Raw genomic sequence first — 16,119 nt, forward strand, 5'->3', positions numbered from 1 at the left:
CCATACGGTCTCATTCACGCCCCCAAACTGGCCCCACGCACCCCAATCTACTTTTTTGCTAACATTTGTGTCAGATGGCATTTTAACACACAACAAAAAAAAAACGGCATGATCATTACAGATGCAGGAAACTCATGTATAGAGGGCTCTGTCCAGGCGCTCTGGGGTAAAATACATGCAAACCTCCTAATTTGCATGTGGATTGCACCAACAGAAGTAACTTCACAGAAAAGGACATTGCAAGGAGCCTCATCGGTCTTTGATACTTGGAGGCACCATGGAAATTACTTTAGAATAAATTGCCATAAGTAAACAAAGTGATGGCAAATGGCTTTGTGGTGTAACATATCTAAATTGCACTGTTATTGTGTACGGAGCAACTGTATAGTCACTGGGCTTTTTTTTATAACAGCATGATGTATTAACATAAGCTATGAAGTGAATCGGAATCACTTAGAGAGCTGCAGATGAGACAGAGTGCGATTAAATGATTTGCCCAGGATCACACCCTTTGGTTAAATGGTGAAACCGGAATGTGGACAATTTAAGCAACTGAGTGCATATTCCTAGGTTTAGCTGATATACTGATTTATTAAGGTTTTGCTTCACATTTTATGTGTTTAAATAACATTTTATTTATAGCAATGTCTTGGAAGCAAACCACATTACATAAAAAACTAGCCTTTCATAGTAAACTAACTATACGCTTCATACATTATCATATAAATAAGTAGAGCAATAGAGTATGGCCTTAGTTTTATTCCCCCCATCCTGCATTCAAAGTGAGCCTAACAAGTCCCCCTTGGGTTTTAAAGCCATCATCTTTACTTCATAAAGCATGCAACATTATGTACACGTACCACTCCCTCCCATTCACTTTTCTAAAGGGACAAAAGTCACTGCTAATAGTGTCCCCTCACTCCCATCAGTGCCTAATGGCTCCCATTCTAATGCTCTGTTTACACAGAGCAAAGTGACGGCCCCTCTGCTGCCCAGAGCAGCTTGGTCATTGTCCTGGCAGTGGGACACCTCTCCCGTTCAGAAAAGGTAAGGTGTCCTGCTGCCAGGACAATGAGCGTGCTGAGCAGGAATTGCTCGCTGCACGTTGCCCTGCCAGCAGGACACCTTTCCCGCTGGGCACCCTCTTTGAGGTGCCGAACGGAAGAGGTGTCCCACTGATAAATGTCCCACAGCGGCTCCCCACCCCTGCGCGATATGCCACTGGGCCTCCGTGATCTAATGTGCTCTGTGCACGCACACTGTGCACACAGGCTTTGTGTGCACAGTGCACGCGCACAGAGCACATTAGATCACGTGGGAGCGCACTGTGCACTTTTTGCCAGAGCTGGGCCAGAGGCAGGCCGGATCCCGAGATCCGGCTAGACACCTGATGCCGGATCTCGGATCTGGCGAGAGCCGGCCCATTAGCCAGCCCTGATCCAGGGCATTTAACGTGCTGCAAGCTGACTGCCATTGCAGCATCTCCATTAGTAATGACTACGACCTGTGTATAAGAGGTCCCAGAATATCAAGTGTGACAACGCGGGTGGCAAACACTAAGAGCACTAAATAAATCCTTACAATATGCATTAAAAAGTTGAACATGCATTTTACCATAAACCTTTATACGGAGTGCCGCACCTCAGAGGTATAACTGTGTCCCAGAAGTGGATCTTGAACCATCCTGTAAATACAGCCACTCACAGACTTGCAAATATAAAATCAAGTCTCATTCCAAGGAAACTCCATGTCCCAGAATGCAAACAGCCCATCGCCATCTCAGCTACCGAAAGAGCAACATCCGTGTCCCCTGACATCAGAGAGGGAGGCTAGAAGGCAAGAACCAAGTGTAAAAAAAGACTGGGAGAGATAGTAGGAGGTGTTTATTCAGAGCTGGTTGGAGAGGTGAACAGAATGATTTGTGAAAGGAGCTGAAGCAAGAACTGGAGGCTGTAAACTGGAGCCTACTGAGGACACAAGAAAAAAGTCTGGGGAAAAGCCTAGAAGGCTGAGGCAAGACAGAGCCTGGAGCTGGGGACATAGCAGTCCTAGAGGGCTGGGGATAGGAAGACCTCTAGAGATGGGAGGAGAGCAGCCCAGAATGTTGGGAAGAGAATGACCCAGAGGGATGTGAGGAGATAAGTGTGAGGACCTATCAACCGAGATCTCGCCCAGCCGAGATCTTGGGAGACTAAGCACGGGAAGCGTGCAACAGGGCTGAAACCCGGCAGAGTTGGAGCGAGGCACCAGGAAGACAGGCGTGCCTCGGTGCTCCTCCTGAATAAGGGATTCAGCCCTTGAACTGAAGTCTGCTCCACAAGCAGTTCCCTGTAGCTGCAGAGCGTATTTCCATGGCTGAAGACAAGCCTTGTGGGAGCTCTAGCAGGCAGGGGATGTAAATACCATCCACTGTATATTCAGTGCAGTGAAGCCAACTGCACTGTTGCAACAGGTCTGAACTGTGAGTACTACCCTCTGTTCTGGACAAATCCCTCTCTGCTCCGTTTATTCAAGGTGTCTGAATAAACACCTTTACCTCAGTCAAGTGTCCTCTGTTCAATGGGGGCCATCAAAATAGCCCAGGGGGACTTAGGGGAGAGTGACTCCAGGGGACTAGGAGGGCAAGTGAATCAGGGGGATTCGGAGGACGAGTGACTCAGGGGGCCTGCGAGGAGGAGGGACACATGAGTCCTGGGAGGAGGAGGTACCCAGGTGGCAGAGGGATCGAGTGACAAAAGGGGTAACACAGGGGGGCAGAGAGGACATTTGACCCAGGGGGTGGAAAGGATGAATAATCCAGGTGTTATGGAGAATGAGTGATCCATGGGTCTGGGGAGGATGAGTGGAACAGGGACCTGTGGGGGCCGAGGCACCCAGGGAACAGCAGAGGACAAGTGGCCCGTGATACCATAAGGACTAGTGGCCCAGGGGCCAGAAGAGAGTGACCCGGCGTGGAGGGAGGCATTAGAAAAAAGACCAAGAGGGTTGGGAAGACTTATCAGACCAAGATAAGTGGGAAAGAAAAGAGAAGGAGAAAAAGGAAGAAATACAAAATTGGAGAGTAATTTGAAGATGTGGAGGAGGGGAGAAATATTGAAAGTTAAAAGAGGATGTGAGAGAGAGAAGAAAAGGGGAATGCAGAGAAACATCAAGGAGGTGGTAGATGGAAGAGAAGAGTAGAAGTGGGGAACCAGCATGAAGTGGTCCAAAAAAGAGAAGGCGCTAAAGGAAAGAGATAAGGAGTTGGTGAAAGAGTTTATGAAAGAGGTGGAAGAGTGGAGGAAAATCTGGATGGAGATGAGGAGGTGGCAGAAAAAAGTAAAGAGGAGAAGTGGAGGAACATCAATTCAGTGAATGAGTGAGGGGTAAAATGAAGCGTTGAGAGGTAGCAGAATAATTGAAAGAGGAGGGGGAGACAATTTATTAACAGAGAGGCAAAAACACAGTAGCGAGGGTAAGAAGGTTGTGGACATTCAGATACAAAGTGGGACTCCTAGGTGGGTTTGAGGGATAAGACTTGTGGTGAAACGCAAAGGGAGAAGGAGAGACTGAGAAGGTGGCTGGAGAACCATAGTCCTGGGAGACTGTAAGACAGTGAGGGGCATTGTGAGAACCATGTGGAAACTTTAGGGAAGCCTCCTTTCATCCTGTAGCTCCGTACGTTGCGTTAAGGCCTGCCACTCAACACCTCACTTAGGGCATCATTATGAGTTTGGTGGTATTTGAGCAGAAACTGTGCCCAAATACCACCAAACTGTATTACCGTTACCACCACTTGGTCTGGCTGAATTGCCGCCAGATTACAAGTGTTGGTGGTGGTGTAAATCCCCATTTGTTGTTAGTGCAGAGGAGTTAATGGGGAATTTTTTTCGCCTGAATTACCAACACGGTAATTCCGCTGCGGTAATTCCATTGAAAATGGGTAGAAAGTCAGCGGATTTAGGTGAATCCTCCAACTTTTCACCCGCCTCATAGTTGGGCGGTGCGGTAATGCAGCGGTATATGGTAGTACCTCCGCATTTAACCTTCACCGTCCAAATCGTAATGAGGCCCTTACTCTGACAACAGGCTACAGCCCAGAGCTCAGACTCAAGAGGAGGTTACCCGTTATAAAGCTAGTAAGAGGGTGCAGGGACCCCTTAAAACCAGGACTGAGAACCAAAGACAAATGACCCATGAGAAGACCAAAGAAGAAGGGCACAGGAAACTGTTAAAGCCAGCACTGACAACCAAGGAGAAGAGACCCAGAGAAAACAAAAGAAGAAGGGTGCCTTAACCCCTGAAATCCCGCACTGAAAACAAAGGAGAGGGCGCCACGAGAAGACCAAAGAAAACGAGTGTGAAAGCCCTGTAAAAGCAAGACTTTAAACTCACTTTTTGTTTTTGCTTGGAGAGACCTGGAAATAGATTTACTGAGCACTTGGGAAACTTTTTATTTGAATTATCGTTACATCCCCAAGGGACACTTGCGTTTGTTAAGTTGTTTTGAAGCACTATCCACATGCTGATGCTGACCACTTCAGATTAGTTTAGATTACACTTTGCCAGTTTATTATTTTGGCCCAATTTGTACCAGATCCCAGATAAAGCATATCCCCTTGTCTTGCTGTTTGTGTCAATACATGGCAACCACTTGTCAATACATAATTGTTTCCCTTGGTTGCATTGGACATTGCACTATGGAGAATGACTTAGATTCATTTTTCATCAACATACTTTTTTGATTGCTTTGTACTCATTTTGATGATACAAATTCTCTGGTGTGCCCTTTTGCCCTTTCTGAGTGAATCATATTTTTTTTCTGACATGTTTGCATAAAAAATGTCTTATATATTGACATATTAATTTATGCAAGCCAGCTTTATTGAACACATGGTACCAGTATAGCATTGGAAAGATAGCTATGCCGAAAGAATTGCACGTTGATGTAAAACTAAAGATGGGATCGAGGGGTGGGAGAATTGTAGTCTACTATCTGAATTACACATTGTACAACTAGGAAACTTGAGCTAAAAGTGCAGATTCTCCTCTTGACAGAAGTGTGTCACCCTGGCCAAATCTCTTTAGATCATTGGGCCTATGCTTCCTTCACTTACACAACTGGTATCACCTAGAAGTGATTGTTTCAGGTGTGAACTACACAAAGAGATTCACTTGTGCGTATTCTAACACATTACTATGCTGCAATGTATAAAACAATACTATTAACCTTTTATATAGTGCATGCTACCGGCTGAAGTATACCTTATGTCACTCATTGTATTGTATTGTATTGTATTGTATTGTTTATTCATTTGTATGGCGCTCCGGGCCCTCAGGCATCTGGGCGCATTGCAGGTTACATAGGTTACAGGTAATTTTGACATTAATTACAATTACATCTTTATACATAATATACAATTTAACAAAATTTACAGTTTCAATGTTATTTAACAATATGTATAGTTTCCAGGTACAGACAGGATTAAATATATGGGTCACAGGAAGTCACAGAAATGTAGCCAGAGTTTGGCATTATTCTTAAAAGAGTGAAAGGATGGTAAGGCTCTTAGGGAGTCGGGGATAGAGGTCCATAGCATGGGCCACCATGACTGGAAAGCTAGTTCCTCCTCTTTTAGTAAGTTTGAATTTGGGGATTCTGAGGCCATTAGTTTGTGCCTTTCTGATGGGACGTTCTGAAGTATGTCTAGTGAATCTAGCCGCAAGGTATTGTGGGGCCTTATTGTTGAGACATTTGTAGGTAAGGTTTAGTGATTTAAGCTTTATTCTATCTTTTATGGCGAGCCAATTGGTAGAACGTCTGGCGCAGGAGATATGCTGAGTTTTTGGGATACCTAATGCAGATCTTAAGGCGTTATTTTGGAGGGTTGTAGTTTATTGATATTGTGTTTGCTTTTGCCCAAATATAAAGCATTGCAATAATCCAGCTTGGATAGGATCAGGGCACGTGCAATCGTGGTACAGCTTTCGGTGGACAAGAATTGATTGCATGTGTGGATCAGTTTGCAAGTATAAATAGTGACTGATGGAGTCGCACTGACTTGTTTATTGAGGTTAAGTGACGAGTCCAGATAAAAACCTAAGGTTTTTACTTCCTTAGAGACTTTAATGTCAATTCCATCGATGATGAAGGAATTATATTGGGGAGAGAATTTGCTCAGTCTATTAGTTGATCCAATGATTAAGAGCTCGGTCTTATCATCATTGAGGCATATACCATAGGAGGCCATCTAAGTTTGTATGAATATGTAAACATAGTGACATTGTATCACGACCCTTAACCAAAACCCAAACTGGCATGTCCACCTGCCAGGTAAGGTCAGGGTTTGGGATTCCATTAGGGCCTCGGAGGCCTTACACCCTCTTCCAAGGCTCTCTTGGAGTCATCCTGGCGCCTTTGGCCCCAGGCTCATATTCAGTATGAAGAACATCTTTGAATGGGACTACTTTTCCTTGGGCCTGCAGTCAACACGGAGGCACTCACATAGCCTAGTTCCCTAGAACTAGACTATGCGGTATAGTGTTTTGGGTGTGGGGCCTGGGACTACTTTACCTTGACTACTTTGCTGGGAGGCTATTTAAACCACACCCAAGCAACAGAACACGCTTTACGTTATTCTGCAGCCTGCAGCGTAACACTCACTGTGTCCAGTGTCCTTGATTCCAGCAATCTTTGGACCAACGAGCCTGCAGAGAAGAAAAAGAACATCATTAATAGAATCTTACCTGCAAACTCCATCCTGTTATCCGCCCGACGCTCGTCCCTGATTCTGCTTACTTGTGGGCCGTCTATCCAGTGAACTGCATCTTCTGGACACTGCATACTCACCGGAACGTGACAACCTGAAAAGAGAGGGAGAAAGACAACGTTAGAAAAGGTTTACTCACGGCAGAAGCCCCGAACATCACGAGAACCTCTCCTGGCTGGTCACCTCTTGGCCAGCATCGTTCCGGAATTCAACGCCCACTGGAGAAGACCATCGCGACCTGTAAGGAAAGAAGAAACACAAGTTAGCGAATACAAGGCAAAACAGCACTGCGCATAGCACGTTACCTACCGGATTGCAGCGCAATTCTCGTGCCATCCATTACCGGCAGGTGCTCAATCCAACCAGCACGACATGTCGCATCTCCCGCACACCTAGGGAGAAAGAAAAGACATTAATCACAAAAAGAAAGGCAAGAACATTATCATACAAAGACTGCTGCAGTAAGCCCTACCTTAAAGACACTTGAATGGGCTTGCATCAGTGAAGTAATCCGGTCACCCTAGCCCACTGGAGACTACGCACCCCTGCAAAGAAGGCAGGACAGAGAGCACGCCAAATACTACAATAAGGTGAGGAGAGGGCCTAAGGGTCGAATCCAGCGGAGGTGGGAGGAGACCTTACCTGAGTGGATCAGTCTTGAACCCAGTCATCCTGTGCTTTCAGGCTCGACTTCCATCGAAGACACCACTCGGGATCGGGGAGAGGGTTCCAGGCGCAAATTAATCAGCCAGGTCTGAGTGGCATCCCTGGGGATACCAGGTGAGCATAACAGAACGCGAAGTCTACAATAACATAATCCACCTGGGTGCCATGGAGACATCAGAAATCGACCAATTGGATCAATTATTAGGACAGTTACTGCTGAAGTTCATTCAGCCAGGCAAGCGACTAACGCTCTCCGGAGGGACCTAGTTGTAACCAAGGATTGCCCTGAGGAAATCAGCAGGCAGTTCCTACAATCACAGGCAGGACAAACTACATTGCCTGGAAACAACCCACTGGCACAAGCACCCACCTTATCAACCACTCCAGTACAGATTACACTACCAGGAGCAGTTCCTTAAGCATCAGCGGAACGATTCTCAGGCGACCCCAGGAAGTATGTTGCATTCATGAATCAATGTCGTCTTCATTTCCTTTGCAGACCTGGTGCGTTCCCTAATGATCAAGCACGGGTAGCTTTTGTTTTGTCATACCTGAGCGGTAGTTCAGCAGATTGGACGGTGCCACTAGTAAGCCATGATGATCCGTTATTACATGACTTTGGGGGGTTCCAGAGGGAAATGAAGAAGCTCTTTGCTCGTCATACCCAATAGCAAGCAGTAGATGATGAACTCTTGTCACTCTGGCAGGGGAATCAAGACTTATTAACGTACATTGCAACCTTCAATAGGTTAGTTGCTGAAGCTAGGTGGCCCGAAGACAAAAGAACCGCATTTTTTCACCGAGGCCTACGAGAATTGAAGGACGTTCTGGCCCAGGTGGTTGATCCACCCAGAGACTATAGCAAATTCATTAACCTGGTTTGCAACTAGATCACCGATTACAAGACCGAAAGGCAGATCAGTCTAGGTCAGATACTCGGGCCGTGTATGTGCAGCCGCAGCCTAGGGACAGTGCTTCATGTGTGTCAGAAAACACAGTAGAACCCATGCAAATCGGAGGTATATGAAAACCAGGACACTTCCTCAAGGATTACCCAGTGAAACCCCCAAGGAGAATCGTAGGAGCCACGGAGAAGGACGAGAGCAAGGAGTCAGAGAACTGCCCAGCTCAACAAACGTAGAGGTCAGTTTGTCGAGTGAGAAGAAAGAGCCACCGACTTCACACTTTGCAATACCACTGATCCTAATCAATCATCAACAACCGTCTCAGATGCACGCCGTTGAGGCATACATAGACAGCGGAGCAGTTGGGAATTATATTGATCAAGAACTGGCAGCAGAGATGGGGCTTCCCTTATGTTCCAAGCCGACCACAGAAAAGGTAACCTCCGTGGATGGGACAGAAATTGCTTCCGGACCAGTAACCCAATGTACAGCAGGAGTAACCCTGCTGTGCCAGGATGGACACAGGGAATCTATTTCCTTCGATCTCATCAAGGCGCCTCAGATCTGGCTAATATTAGGGATGCCATGGTTAGTTGCTCACAATCCTCAGATAGGTTGGCGTGCAAGGAAGTTGACCTTTCCCAATGACTGCGCTCCTACCTGTTATTACCAAGAGGAGAAACACGATTTCTGCACCCCTGAGATTCCCAGAACAGCGGCATCAACACTTGGTGTGACTAGCACTCTACCGAGTGAATATCAAGATTTCCAGGACGTGTTCCAGAAAGAACAAGCTAACACACTACCGGCGCACAGGCCCTATAACTGCCAGATTGACCTCATACCTGGTGCGCAAATTCCTTTTGGCAGAATCTATACACTCACAGAACCAGAGAACCACCGTTTGAAATCCTATCTAGACCAGTACTTGGCAAACGGATTTGTCCGCCCATCTAAATCACCGGAAGCCAGTCCCTTGTTTCTTCGTACCAAAGAAGGAACGGGACTTAAAGACCTGCACCGACTACCACGCATTAAACTGTAAAAAAACATTACCCCCTGCCACTCATTCCCGAAATGTTAGACCAAGTTAAGGATGCCCAGATTTATACCAAGGTAGACCTTAGAGGAGCGTACCACCTGGTCCGAGTTAAAAAAGGAGATGAATGGAAAACCGCCTTCCGTATCAAATATGGCTTGTATGAATACCAGGTAATGCCTTTTGGACTTTGCAACGCTCCTGCGGCGTTCCAATACTTCATGAACGATGTCCTGTGGGAATGAATCGATGTTTGCGCCTTGGTCTACATAGATGACATCTTAGTGTATTCAGCTTTGAAACAAGACCATGTCAAGCACATCCGCTCCGTTCTCACCAAGCTCTGCCAACATCGACTGAATGCAAAGCTCGTAAAATGCTTTTTTCATGTAACCGAAGTGGAATTCTTGGTTTCATCCTCACTCCGAAAGAGAATGGATCTACACAAAGTAGCTGCCATTCTTAAGTGGCCATCAACAACTTCGCTAAAAGGGGTCCAAGGCATGCTGGGTTTGCGAACTTCTACCGGTGGTTCATCCTAGATTTCTCTCAAATTGTAATTGTACACCCAATTACGTTACTGCTACGAAAAAACAATAAGAAGTTCATTTGGACCGAAGAAGCAGAAAAGGCCTTTCAAGAGTTTAAGAGGAGATTCACTTCCACCCAAATCCAACAACACCCTTGTCTGGATCTCCCTTACATTGTGGAAACCGATGCTTCCAGCATGGCTATGGGGGCTGTCCTCTCACAAAAGCACCCTGAAACCGGCCAGTTACACCCCGTGGCCTTCTGGTCGCAAAAGTGTTCACCTCCTGAACTCAATTATGCCATCACCGAAAAGGAACTCCTGGCTATTAAATCCACTTTTAAAGCATGGCGACATTGGGCCTCATTACAAATCAGGCGGTCCAGAAATAACGGTGGCGGTAAACCCGCCAACACCGTTGTTTCCGGACCACCTGATCCCGACTCCTGCAGGCGGGAGGTGATGTTCCCGCCAGGTTTGACCTGGCGGGTTTAACACCGCCCGCCTGCAGGCGGACGAGGAAACACCGGCAGCATTACGAGATGCCGGTGTTTCCATGATCCCCATTCCCATTGAGTCTCATAGGACTCAATGGGAATGGGGATTAACACCATTCCGCCTCCGTGATTCCCGGGAAACCGGGCTTGTAATGCCCCGGTAATTCCAGGAATCACGGAGGCGGAATGGTAATACGAGTCCGGCAGTAACCAGGTGGTTTTACCACCTCGGTTACCGCCGGACTCGTAATGAGGCCCATTATCTCTTAGGAGCCAAACATACAGTCACAGTAATCACGGATCATCGAAACCTGCAATACTTGAAAACAGCAAAGGCTCAATCCTCGCGTCAACTACGGTGGGCCCTTTTCTTCGGCGAGTATGATTATGTAATCACATATCGACCAGGAGTGCGGAATGGGAAGGCTGACGCCTTATCCCGCATGGGAATTGATGATGAGGTGTATGCAACTCCAGATCCGGTAGCCATCATTCCTGAGGACAAACTCTTAGGCCTCACGCGAGCTTTGACACAAACTGAACTTCGAAATAAAATCCAACGTGTGTTAAGTCCAAATGGAATTGCTGGAATGGCGTACTCGAGGAGAACAATACGCCATTAAGAACCAGTTACCATATTTTAGAGACCGTCTATATGTGCCCAAAAAGGAACTACAACAGCAAATCATTTCAGATTACAACGATTCCCTGATGCAAGGTCACCCTGGAATCACCAAAACCCTAGCCAAGGTAAAACAAAACTATTGGTGGCCTACTTGGCGTAAAGACATCATCCAGTATGTTCAGTCGTGTGGTGTATGTGCACAAAACAAATCGCAAAAGCAGAAACCAGCTGGCCTTCTTCAACCATTGGAAATCCCTCCCGCACCATGGCACACACTTTCTCTCAACTTCATTACAGACTTGCCTCCCAGTCAAGGATTCAACACTATTTTGGTAGTCGTAGACTTGTTTTCGAAAATGGCTCCCTTTATCCCTTTCAAAGGCCTCCCTGATGCATCCAGTTTAGCTAAAGTGTTCCTGGAAAAATATTATTATACTACATGGTTTCCCATCGGTTCTGGTCTCTGATCGAGGTAGCCAGTTCGTTTCTAACTTCTGGAAAAAGTATTGTTCAATGGCTCAAATCAACATCCGATCATCCACCTGTCACCACCCCCAAACGGATGGCCAAACAGAAAGAACCAATCAGACCCTCGAGCAATACTTGCGGTGCATGCTGCATCAAGTGGAAGGGAATTGGAGAGACTTATTATGGATAGCAGAATATGCTTACAACAATTCGTTGCACTCCAGCACCGGACAAACCCCTTTCTACACCCTATATGGAAGACACCCACGTACTTCCGAATTAGACCTTCCACCCAGCTTGGAAATGCCAGCAGTAAAATCCCTTCATGCAACCATCTGTCAGGCCTTTAAAAAGGCAATAGAACATCTAATCCAAGCCAAGCACAGACAAAATAAATTCGCTGACCAACACCGAAGAAAGGCCCCTGACTATCAAGTAGGAGAAAACGTTTGGCTAGCGGAAAAGTACCTACCCATAAAAGGAACCCGGACCTTTCATCCTTGCTATCTGGGACCTTATTCCATCAAATCTATCATCAACCCAGTAGCCGTCAAGTTAGCATTAACAGCCAATATGCAAATCCACCCGATGTTCCACTTATCACTCCTGAAACCGGTACAACCCGGTACACGGGTTATGACACCACCAGAACCTGTGCTAGTTGATGGAGAACCGGAGTTCGAAGTAAAGGGAATCCTGGACTCCAGATACACCAGGTCCAAATTATATTACCTAGTCGATTGGAAAGGTTACTGACCTCAAGACAGATCCTGGGAACCCAGTGAGAATATCCATGCACCACGTCTGATTAAGGAATTCCATCAGAACTTTCCAACCAAGCCAGTTCCGGGCAGAAGAACCAACCTGAGAGGGCCCTGGGGGGGGGGGAGTGCTGTCATGACCCTTAACCAAAACCCCCACTGGCATGTCCATCTGCGAGGTAAGGTCAGGGTTCGGGGTTCCATTAGGGCTTCGGAGGCCTTACACCCTCTTCAAAGACTCTCTTGGAGGCAGTCCTGGCGCCAGGATCATTTTGAGTATGAAGAACATCTTTGAATGGGACTACTTTTTCTTGGGCCTGCAGTCAACACGGAGGCACTCACATAGCCTAGTTCACTAGAACTAGACTACGCGGTATACTGTTTGGGTGTGGTGGCCTGGGACTACTTTACCTGGACTACTTTGCTGGGAGGCTATTTAAACCACACCCAAGCAACAGAACAGAATGAAAAAGGAAGGAAACACAGTGAGGAAACACAGACTTGGAACAGGAAAAGAAATTGCACATAGAGGAACCAGCATATTCTACAGCGTAACGCTCACCGTGTCCATTGTCCTTGATACTGGCAATCTTTGGAGCAAAGAGCCTGCAGAGGAGAAAAGGAACATCATTAATAGAATCTTACCTGTGAACTCCATCTTGTTATCCGCCCGACGCTCGTCCCTGATTCTGCTTACTTGCGGGACGTCCATCCAGCGAACTGCATCTTCTGGACACTGCATACTCACTGGAACAAAACAACCTGAAAGTTTACTGACGGCATAAGCCACAAACATCACGAGAACCTCACCTGGTTTGTGACCTCTTGGCCGGCATCGTTCCGGAATACCACACCCACCGGAGATGACCATCGCGACCTGTAAGGAAAGAAGAAACGCAGTTTAGCAAATACAAGGCAAAGCAGCGACCGCGCATAGCGCATTACCTACTGGATTGCAGCACGCTTCTCGCGCCATCCATTACCGGCAGGTGCTCAATCCAACCAGCACAACACGCCGAATCTCCCGCACACCTAGGGAGAAAGAAAATACATTATCCACAAAAAGAAAGGAAGGCAAGAACAGTATCATACAAAGACTGCTGCAGTAAGACCTACCTTAAAGGCACTTGAATGGGCTTGCATCAGTGAAGTAAATCGGTCGCCCTAGCCCACTGGAGACTACGCACCCCTGCAAAGAAGGCAAGACAGAGAGCACGTCAAATATTACAATAAGGTGAGGAGAGGGCCTAAGGGTCGAATCCAGGGGAGGTGGGAGGAGACCTTACCTGAGCCGACCAGTCTTGAACCCAGTCAGCCTGTGCTTTCAGGCTCGACTTTCATCGAAGACACCACCAGGGATCGTGGAGAGGGTTCCAGGCGCTAATCAATCAGCCAGGGCTGAGTGGCGTCCCCGGGGATACCAGGTGAGCGTAACACATTGATTGTGAACTATGGCCCCCCTCCGATATTAAGTGTAACAAATAATACTACAATGTTTGTTAGGTGGGTGTATGGTGGTTGGCGGTGGTGTGTGAAGAGTGTAACACAGAATTCTGGCTAGGAGGCATGAAATCATCCATGACAGATACATCTTGAAAACATACGGCATTACAATGAACCATCTGAAGGCAAAGCAGTCATAGTAAAATATATCTACTGTTTCATTTAAAAGTGCATAATAAAGTGCTGGTTTTAATCGGCCTGCTTTCTCTTGTTTTTAGTTGGGTACAGCGCCACTGATGCTTACTTGCTAGGTCTGCACTTTGTAAAAGCCGAAATACAAAGCACAAATGTGCCTTTCCTCCCTGTATCCGTTTGGGACCGTTATCCAAGGAACACCCTTTGTCATCCTCCTTTGATTTTTGAATTGTACTGTAGAGAAACCAGCCAATTGGGAAAGTCCCTCGTTGTAAGGTCCATTTTAGATTTCTATGATCTAATCCTGGAACACTTCTACTTTCCCACTCTGGGGCTAGAAGTGGCTTGTGGGCCCAAATTCATGATAACTAGGCTGCATCTGGGTAAGCTTCCAGGAGGTACTCTGACCTTCTGCTCTTGATTGAGTTTCAGATGCTTCAAGAAGGACTTTATAGACTACTTCAAGTAGAGTGACAGAATCCTCTGGAATGGTTCCAGAACAGAGAGGGATTGTGAGCATTGAAGAGCAGTGCGGCCCACGTCCAAGGAAGTCTCCCAGGTCATTTCCAAGCATCAGCTTGGTGGACCTATAGGGTGAGCTTTAAGTGGCAGCAGGGATTAGAATGGAGCTGTGGTGTTGCACGTGTCCCAGCTTCTTTGGTCTGTTCCCAGCATTAGCTCAGATCAGCCCTGGCTTTGGCATTACAAGGCCTTTGGCCCATACTGTATTATGTACACCAAGGACCAGAAACTCACATAGAAAAGCAAGATGAGCACTTTTCACCCAAGGTGGGAGGACATCATCAACTTCAAGGAGAAGAAAGAGAAGAGTTTCCTTTGATTCACTTGCAGGAGAAACCTTTGATGAAACACTTAGTTTACAGCGTTGGAGAACCGACCTAAGAACTGGCCATTGTTCTCTAGCAGCAATGCAGGGGCAGATGGTATTATTAACACCTCAGCAATCTGATTGGTTATTTTGATTCATCTATGGTGTAGCCAACAGTGACTCTGAACAGTGGATATCAAGTGCTTGGTGTACTTTCTCCACCTTTGTTACAAACGGTTTACTTTGCATCATTTGTGTTTGCTCAATGACTGTTCTTGGCTTGGGCAGGAAACCACTAAACAGACGCCATTGATATCTGTTCTGCAGTAGATAACAAACTCTGATAACCAGCAGCTTTTTGCACAGTTGCCTGAAAGTATGGTTCCTAATTGTAAATTCTGTATTTTAACTCACACTTTTGATTTACAATTGCAAATTCTGTATTTTGCTGCCTTTTGTTTGCTGGTGCTTGCAGTAAATGTTTGTAATTTCATGTTACCGGATGCAATTCATTTATTTTCAGTGCCTATTCAGTGCTTAATATTTATTCCCTTTTTTGCCGTTTTCTTGACCTACTTCTGGTAAGTCTTAACATTTGGCCTCAGCCTGTTAAAAGAAGATACACCATTTTGGTGACCAAAGATAACATTTCTGTGGTTGCCCTCTTGGTTTCCTGTTTTTGGAAGAGTTAGTAAACCAGTATAAGACCCGGACCTGTTCACTCATGTTAGCAGTCAAGCTGTATGAGCGGCGGGTTCATGGGTCAAACAGAAAAGCTCTGTTCTGAGCTATGTGCTTGCACACACACATATTTCAGTCACATTGCAATCCTTTCCTTGGTCCTCTCCCACCTGCATGGTGGTAAGGCCCTTTTGGAAGGCCTTCCAGCGACTACGCTGGCACCCCTGTAATGTGTCCTGCATGCTGCAGCGAGACTCATTAAAGGACTCAGCAAATTCAACCATATCACCCCAACCATCATCAAACTGCACTGGCTCCCACTGCAAGCTTGTATCTATCATCTTCAAATCTTGTTGCATCATCAACAAGGCTGTCATCCAGAAAATCCCAAGGCTACCTCACTGAGAAACTCACCATCTCCGGAGGCCTGCGATCCACCAGATGCAAGGGGATGTGCAGACTTGAATTAGGATGGTGCAGGAATGAAGGAAAGAAACAGAAGACAGGCCTACGCTCCAAGACTCTGGAACCTCCTCCCCGTCAACATCAGACTTGCCCAATCATTTCTACAGTTCTGAAAAGAGCTCAAGACCTTCCTCTTCAAAGAATGTCTCCTCCATAACACCAAGGGCTGCGCGCCCTGCATTCCCCAACTTACCTGCGATGCATTTATGTCCTCCCACTGTCTCCCCCGCTGCCGATTGCCCACACTCACCCTCACTTGTTAGCTCC

The sequence above is a fragment of the Ambystoma mexicanum genome, chromosome 2p (genome assembly GCF_040938575.1).
Source record: "Ambystoma mexicanum isolate Mex_15411 chromosome 2p, UKY_AmexF1_1, whole genome shotgun sequence".
In the NCBI taxonomy this organism is placed as follows: Eukaryota; Metazoa; Chordata; class Amphibia; order Caudata; family Ambystomatidae; genus Ambystoma; species Ambystoma mexicanum.